This window comes from Procambarus clarkii, chromosome 75, assembly GCF_040958095.1.
Source record: "Procambarus clarkii isolate CNS0578487 chromosome 75, FALCON_Pclarkii_2.0, whole genome shotgun sequence".
In the NCBI taxonomy this organism is placed as follows: Eukaryota; Metazoa; Arthropoda; class Malacostraca; order Decapoda; family Cambaridae; genus Procambarus; species Procambarus clarkii.
Window position 1 is genome coordinate 4026729 of NC_091224.1, and position 9250 is coordinate 4035978.

The window sequence follows — 9250 nt, forward strand, 5'->3', positions numbered from 1 at the left end:
TGAAAGATGTCACAGGGCCAAACAATAACAAATAAATCAATTGATCCTGACGCGGCCGGTAATTCCCACGAATAGTATGCGATCACTAGGGGGCAACACCTCCCCCTCCTCATCAAGTGTCAAGAACAGCTGATCGCCTGGCCCTCCGCTCGGAAGCTCTTTGCTTGTTTTCAGAATCACGCGCGCTGTTTCTTTAAGTTCTCCAATATTACTATGAACTCGCACACACGATATTGGCTACAATAGCACGTATCACTTGGTTACACTGTACTCAGGCTCAAACAGTCTTTTCTACAATCAATGCTATACTGACTCACTGTAATGGCCTTACACTGTTATTCATCCAACAATATATTATGAAATATTAACACTGGAGTTTTCAGTACTTTCTCTCGTTGGCGATAACGCAATAATTCACTGTACTCACAAATGACTCATCACTGCATAAACATAGCATATATAATGTAGATACATCAAATATCAATACATGGAAAATAAATGATTTCTGGGCACACAGCCTAACTTTCAAATACTGGCATAATATTATATATAATTTACCACTATATGTTCATATCAAAATCTATAGAAAGATATACACAACACAGTAAATTTATCACTTGTTCCTGGTGCCTTTACACACCAATAATCAACATGAATATTACAAGTACTCTTGATAGTACTGTCTAGCACACTGGTGCTTTACCGTGACATGGGTGAGACTTGCTCACGACATATAAAATCCTCAGGCTAGATAATATAGCCGAATAACATAGCTAACTAAAGGGGAATGGGGAGGGAACTTGAAACACCTACTTCACCCTATCCTCTGATGAGAGTCGAGATGTAGCTGATGGTCCTCGTGTCGGGAACGCCCCCACACTACACGTCGTCATGTCCTACCAGAGCCTCTCGTTGTCCCACCGTTTAGCGCGTCGTCTCCGTGCCTCCTTCCTCTGCAGGTCCGTCCTCCTTCTTAACTTCTTGAAGGCTGGAGACGGTCTCCTGGCCGTCGTCTTCTCCCAGCAACGGCTGTCGCCTACGTCTCAGCTACAGTCGTCCGGTTTCCCCAAATAGTCCTCTCTTCCTCAGCTACCGAGTGGCTCTGTCAGCCACTACGCTGTCACGAACTGGTGAATTGCCACAGACGTCACGTACGTCACTGCACAGCTTCACTGCTACTGGCACAGTACCTGACTGGAGCACTTGTTGCTCAAATAACCGTCAATTCCCTCTTCTGGTTCAACACATGAACTAGGGAGGACTTCTCAGAGTACTGGCGGACTTCAGGTGACGCGTAAATCCACGGGAGCGGGAAACAACTGTCCAACTGACGGGACCAACCGTCGCACGTCCGACCTCTATGACGTTTCGTGTCTGACTGCTGGCGCCAGAGTGGCGCGCAGCCTGGACCCCCTTCCATCGTAACGTCACTTTCGCTACGGGAAGTTTTCATTGGCTCCCGGTGCCACATTGCTGTCGGTGACCAATCCGGTGCCACTGACGTCACACGGTTTTGGCGGGAGATCAGGGAGGCAAGCGCCATCTTGGCTCCCTAAAGGGCCTAAACCACAGGCCAAAATATTACTATTTCACAAATTTCTCAGCTCTCCGCGAACACTTCACTCTCTCCCATATATCAAATTGTAGCCTGCAACGTAGAGAACGCTTGGGAAAAGTAGACATGACTCTTACTGCAGGCGTGGGAGAATTATAAGGAGGGGAACTCCGCCACAATATATATATATAATATTGATATTGTGACGATAATCTCTTTCAAGAGAGATTGAGCCTGCTCTTCCCTACATAATTATGTCAAAATACAAGATACGTTCACCAAGTATCGCCAAACGTTTTGCCCAGAGAGCAAATCGTACCCAGCACACCTGGCCACCGCCGTAACCAGCTAACTGCTCATCCTCTGCCTGCCTGTTCCTGATTGGCTGGTGTCTCATCGCCCCTGCCCTCCGCCACCACCACAAGTCGACGTCTGGGCTGCGGTGCGCCAGGCTCTTGAGTCTCTGGTGGTGTCAACGAGTCTAGAACCCAATTCTTTGAAAAAGCCCAAGGCATTTCTACCACAGGGGCCGAGCGTCTCAGACCCAACGGTAACAAGGTGTCTTGATTTTTCAGTTGCCTGTACAGTACTTGTTTGATTTTGCTGTTTCCCCGTGGTTGGCCGCCCCACCTGCTTGATCAGCAATGAAGTGTATGTAGGTGTTAGCCAGGGTGGATACACATGTGTAGTCCTACACTAGTTGTTTGTCCCTCTTCCAGGGGTATATTGTGATGCCATCTGGGCGAAGTGCAGGATCGTCCAGGTTTTAGGCCGTTATAATGCTAGATTCTCTCTCTACCGGGCACTGAGCTGAGGCAAGGCTCCTCCTGATGATGTTCTTAATTTCGTTGTGTCTTGCATACCAGCCCTTGGAGCTTCCACAGTGCAGCCCTTGGAGCTTCCACAGTGCAGCCCTTGGAGCTTCCACAGTGCAGCCCATGCAGTCCATATTGGTTACCTCACTGTTGAAAATGCACTTGTATTGAGTATGAATTGGGGCCCCAAGGTTGAGGGCCACTGCTATACGGAAGGTGTTTGGTTTTAGACGCGTGCCTGTTGCAGACACCAGCACTGCCAAAAGAAAGTCCCCTGCATGAGGGGCACTCACCCCTCTGAGGCGGGCTCTCTTTATCTGATGGTTCAGCAGTGTTTTATTTGCATTTCACATGAATTTTAAATTGATGTTCTAGGTCACTATATGCTCACTCTTTTTTTTTTTGCCAATAAATTGGGGGAATTATAAATATAATTTTAAAAGAATATTTGCACGACGTCCTAATGGACATAGACAATTTTTTATGATTAACCTTGTTTGCGTTTATTTTATATTATTCTGCCATAAAATACTCGGGCACTGTTCACAGCGTCGGGTCTACAAGCACAACATTATTTTAGCGAGGTCAGTAGTTGGCAAGTGTTGGCGGGAGCAGTGAGGAGGCGGGGCCCAGGCCGCCCACACTGGCCGCTCACTTGTACACCCTCTCACGGTAATGTCTGGTACACCCTCTCACGGTAATGTATGGTACACCCTCTCACGGTAATGTCTGGTACACCCTCTCACGGTAATGTCTGGTACACCCTCTCACGGTAATGTCTGGTACACCCTCTCACGGTAATGTCTGGTACACCCTCTCACGGTAATGTCTGGTACACCCTCTCACGGTAATGTCTGGTACACCCTCTCACGGTAATGTCTGGTACACCCTCTCACGGTAATGTCTGGTACACCCTCTCACGGTAATGTCTGGTACACCCTCTCACGGTAATGTCTGGTACACCCTCTCACGGTAATGTCTGGTACACCCTCTCACGGTAATGTCTGGTACACCCTCTCACGGTAATGTCTGGTACACCCTCTCACGGTAATGTCTGGTACACCCTCTCACGGTAATGTCTGGTACACCCTCTCACGGTAATGTCTGGTACACCCTATGAATATGTCATCTACAGTAGATGACATATTCGTAATAGTAAAAGACTCAGATGAACTAATTGACCTAAAAAGACACCTAGAGAGAAAGTCAGTACTCCGATTTACACATGAAAATAGTGAAAATAACAGTCTGCCATTCTTGGATGTACTAATAACAAAAACAGGAACCTCTTTAAGCACCAACGTATATACCAAGCCCACCAACATAGGATTATGCCTGAACGGTAGAAGTGAGTGCCCCCAAAGATACAAAGCCAGTGTTCTCAATGCTTATATTCGTCGAGCGCTTACCCACTGCTCTGAATGGAGCAACGTGAGTAGAGAGTTTGAAAGAGTAACTCAGGTATTGGTGAACAACGGATATAGCAACGCGGAAATAAACGCTGCTATAAGAAGACACTTGGACCGTTGGTATAAATCAGAACCTAGAACAGAAACCACAACACCCCCAATAAAATTATATTACAAATCAACCATGCACAGTGAACATATAAAAGAGGAAAGAATAATGAAAGAAATAATCCGTAAAGGAGTAAAAAGCACTACTCCTAACCAAAACATAAACCTGATAATATTCTACAAAACCAAGAAGACTTCCGAACTCCTTATCAAAAACAGCCCGAAGCCGACGGAGAACCCTCTACAGCAGTCAAGCGTTGTATACATGTACACTTGCTCCCACGAAGGATGTAACCTTCAATGTAAGTACATAGGTATGACGTCGACCAAGCTGACGAGGCGTTTGACATGCCATCTTCAATCTGGTGCCCCTAGGAATCACATGAGACAAGCCCATGACATTACTCTAACAAGAGAAATGTTGAACAAGAATACTTGCATAATAGACAAAACCCAAGATTCAAGAAGATTACAAATTCTTGAGGCAATTCACATAAGAATAGAGCGACCTACCATGAACACCCAAATCACGGAACTATTTACTCTACCCACCATGAGAGTAAGGACAAGACAAGAACATATCGATGCCAACACAGAAGACAATGTCCAACATAATAGGCCAATTACACTGGATTAATCTTTGTGTTTAGATAGGAGATGCCTCGTATGGGCCAATAAGCCTTCTGCAGCCCCTATCTTTATCCCTTATGTATCCCCCCATGTTTTTCATCTTCATTGTATTATCACCTGACCTAATGCGGGTATAAAATCAACTAGTATTGTAAGATCTGTTCACTTGAGAATGAACCATGGAGGTTCGAAACGTCGTGCAAATTATACAAATAAGTGTAATACACTCTATAGTAAATCACTTCTTTTCTTCACCTTAAAAGTACGAAAATGAGTTTTGGAGAACTCCTATTCCAATTAAGCCCTGATGCTAAGAAAATAGTTAGAGGGATAGAAGCCCTAAACCAGAAAATAATAAATACAGAATATGCGGTCATATTCAATGAAATATATATATATATATATATATATATATATATATATATTAGTATATTTTGGTAGCAGTCTTTCCTGTAGACATATATTATTAAATATGACCGAAAAAGTAAGATTAATAATTCTAACACGAATTTTCTCAATCTTTCGTACATTACGCTTCACTGTTGGAGGTAAATCAAAAATCACTTCTCCAAAATTCATTTTTATTTCTAGTCTGACGCGACACGGGCGCGTTTCGTAAAACTTATTACATTTTCAAAGACTTCACAAATACACAACTGATTAGAACTTACGTCTCTCTGATATTATATCTACATTTGAGTGAGGTGGGAAGGGTGATGTGGCATTAACACAAGACAGAACAGGAGGGGATATTAATAGGGTATTAAAAGTATCAACACAAGACAGAACAGAAACAATGGGTATTGAATAGAAGTGTTTGTAGAAAGCCTATTGGTCCATATTTCTTGATGCTTCTATATTGGAGCGGAGTCTTGAGGTGGGTAGAATATAGTTGTGCAATAATTGGCTGTTGATTGCTGGTGTTGACTTCTTGATGTGTAGTGCCTCGCAAACGTCAAGCCGCCTGCTATCGCTGTATCTATCGATGATTTCTGTGTTGTTTACTAGGATTTCTCTGGCGATGGTTTGGTTATGGGAAGAGATTATATGTTCCTTAATGGAGCCCTGTTGCTTATGCATCGTTAAACGCCTAGAAAGAGATGTTGTTGTCTTGCCTATATACTGGGTTTTTTGGAGCTTACAGTCCCCAAGTGGGCATTTGAAGGCATAGACGACGTTAGTCTCTTTTAAAGCGTTCTGTTTTGTGTCTGGAGAGTTTCTCATGAGTAGGCTGGCCGTTTTTCTGGTTTTATAGTAAATCGTCAGTTGTATCCTCTGATTTTTGTCTGTAGGGATAACGTTTCTATTAACAATATCTTTCAGGACCCTTTCCTCCGTTTTATGAGCTGTGGAAAAGAAGTTCCTGTAAAATAGTCTAATAGGGGGTATAGGTGTTGTGTTAGTTGTCTCTTCAGAGGTTGCATGGCTTTTCACTTTCCTTCTTATGATGTCTTCGATTTACCTCCAACAGTGAAGCGTAATGTACGAAAGATTGAGAAAATTCGTGTTAGAATTATTAATCTTACTTTTTCGGTCATATTTAATAATATATATATATATATATATATATATATATATATATATATATATATATATATATATATATATATATATATGTTTCATTGAATATGACCGCATATTCTGTATTTATTATTTTCTGGTTTAGGGCTTCTATCCCTCTAACTATTTTCTTAGCATCAGGGCTTAATTGGAATACGAGTTCTCCAAAACTCATTTTCGTACTTTTAAGGTGAAGAAAAGAAGTGATTTACTATAGAGTGTATTACACTTATTTGTATAATTTGCACGACGTTTCGAACCTCCATGGTTCATTCTCAAGTGAACAATCTTACAATACTAGTTGATTTTATACCCGCATTAGGTCAGGTGATAATACAATGAAGGTGAAAAACATGGGGGGATACATAAGGGATAAACATAGGGGCTGCAGAAGGCTTATTGGCCCATACGAGGCATCTCCTATCTAAACACAAAGATTAATCCAGTGTAATTGGCCTGTTATGTTGGACATTGTCTTCTGTGTTGGCATCGATATGTTCTTGTCTTGTCCTTACTCTCATGGTGGGTAGAGTAAATAGTTCCGTGATTTGGGTGTTCATGGTAGGTCGCTCTATTCTTATGTGAATTGCCTCAAGAATTTGTAATCTTCTTGAATCTTGGGTTTTGTCTATTATGCAAGTATTCTTGTTCAACATTTCTCTTGTTAGAGTAATGTCATGGGCTTGTCTCATGTGATTCCTAGGGGCACCAGATTGAAGATGGCATGTCAAACCCCTCGTCAGCTTGGTCGACGTCATACCTATGTACTTACATTGAAGGTTACATCCTTCGTGGGGGCAAGTGTACATGTATACAACGCCTGACTGCTGTAGAGGGTTCTCCGTCGGCTTCGGGCTGTTTTTGATAAGGAGTTCGGAAGTCTTCTTGGTTTTGTAGAATATTATCAGGTTTATGTTTTGGTTAGGAGTAGTGCTTTTTACTCCTTTACGGATTATTTCTTTCATTATTCTTTCCTCTTTTATATGTTCACTGTGCATGGTTGATTTGTAATATAATTTTATTGGGGGTGTTGTGGTTTCTGTTCTAGGTTCTGAATTATACCAACGGTCCAAGTGTCTTCTTATAGCAGCGTTTATTTCCGCGTTGCTATATCCGTTGTTCACCAATACCTGAGTTACTCTTTCAAACTCTCTACTCACGTTGCTCCATTCAGAGCAGTGGGTAAGCGCTCGACGAATATAAGCATTGAGAACACTGGCTTTGTATCTTTGGGGGCACTCACTTCTACCGTTCAGGCATAATCCTATGTTGGTGGGCTTGGTATATACGTTGGTGCTTAAAGAGGTTCCTGTTTTTGTTATTAGTACATCCAAGAATGGCAGACTGTTATTTTCACTATTTTCATGTGTAAATCGGAGTACTGACTCTCTCTCTAGGTGTCTTTTTAGGTCAATTAGTTCATCTGAGTCTTTTACTATTACGAATATGTCATCTACATAACGGCAGTATACAGTTGGTTTTTGTCTGCTACTGAAGACCCTATCTTCGATGGTTCCCATATAAAAATTAGCAAATAAAACTCCTAAGGGGGAGCCCATTGTTACTCCGTCTATTTGTAAATACATGTCTCCTTGTGGACTGATGAAAGGGGCTTCCTTTGTACATGCTTCGAGAAGACTTTTCAAGTGTGGCTCAGGTATGTCTAATTTGGGGGTGCTCTCGTCTCTGTATACTCTGTCCAGTATCATTCCTATGGTTGTGTCGACTGGGACGTTGGTAAAAAAGGATTCAACGTCCCGGGAAGCGATGATTCCATTGGGCTGGGTAGATTTGATCAATTCTAGGAAATCTGCTGATGATTGTAGACTAAACTTACTTGGAGTGTATGGATTTAGGAGTTCATTGAGTTTCTTTGCCAGGTGATAAGTTGGGGTTGGTATTTGGCTGATTATAGGGCGTAGTGGGTTACCTGGTTTATGCGTCTTAACATTGCCGTAGGCATATCCTAAGCCATAGTCGCCTTGAAGTTTATTGAAATGCACACTACCTTTCTTTGCGTTGATTGCTGTAATTGTTTTGTTTACTTTCCGCTTAAGGTCTTCTACGGGGTTCCTCGTGATCCGTTGAAATTTGGAGTCGTCACTTAGGATGTCGCTAATTTTGTTCATGTATTCATGGGTAGGAATCAATACATATGCTGCTGTTTTGTCGGCTTTTCTTATTGTTACGTCTTTCAGATTTTTTAGTTGTTTCGCTGCTTCTTTGAGTCGTGGGGTTAAGATTGTAGGTGAATATGTTCCTCGTTTTTTCCCTGCTTCTGCAAGTAGTTCAGCTTGAAGTGTGTCAGTGGTGATGACTTTTTTGTTGTCTTCTAGCTTATGGATATCGTCCAGAAGCATTTCGATTTCCAGGCGTTTTTGATGCATCTTTGGTTTAGATAAGAATTGACAATTTAGACCAAGATTTAAGAGGTCTCGTTGGTCCTGGGTAAGATCATAAGAAGTCAGGTTAAAGTAGCCATCTTTAGGACGAGGGATTTTTAGCTGTCCACCGTTTAGGGATGTTAACTTACGGAGTGTCTTTGTTTCTACAAGAGTTTTATGTTGTTGTTTCAGGTTAAATAGTTCACTGTTGATGGTTTGCTTGAGTTGGATAGGATATGCCTACGGCAATGTTAAGACGCATAAACCAGGTAACCCACTACGCCCTATAATCAGTCAAATACCAACCCCAACTTATCACCTGGCAAAGAAACTCAATGAACTCATAACTCCATACACTCCAAGTAAGTTTAGTCTACAATCATCAGCAGATTTCCTAGAATTGATCAAATCTACCCAGCCCAATGGAATCATCGCTTCCCTGGACGTTGAATCCCTTTTTACCAACGTCCCAGTCGACACAACCATAGGAATGATACTGGACAGAGTATACAGAGACGAGAGCACCCCCAAATTAGACATACCTGAGCCACACTTGAAAAGTCTTCTCGAAGCATGTACAAAGGAAGCCCCTTTCATCAGTCCACAAGGAGACATGTATTTACAAATAGACGGAGTAGCAATGGGCTCCCCCTTAGGAGTTTTATTTGCTAATTTTTATATGGGAACCATCGAAGATAGGGTCTTCAGTAGCAGACAAAAACCAACTGTATACTGCCGTTATGTAGATGACATATTCGTAATAGTAAAAGACTCAGATGAACTAATTGA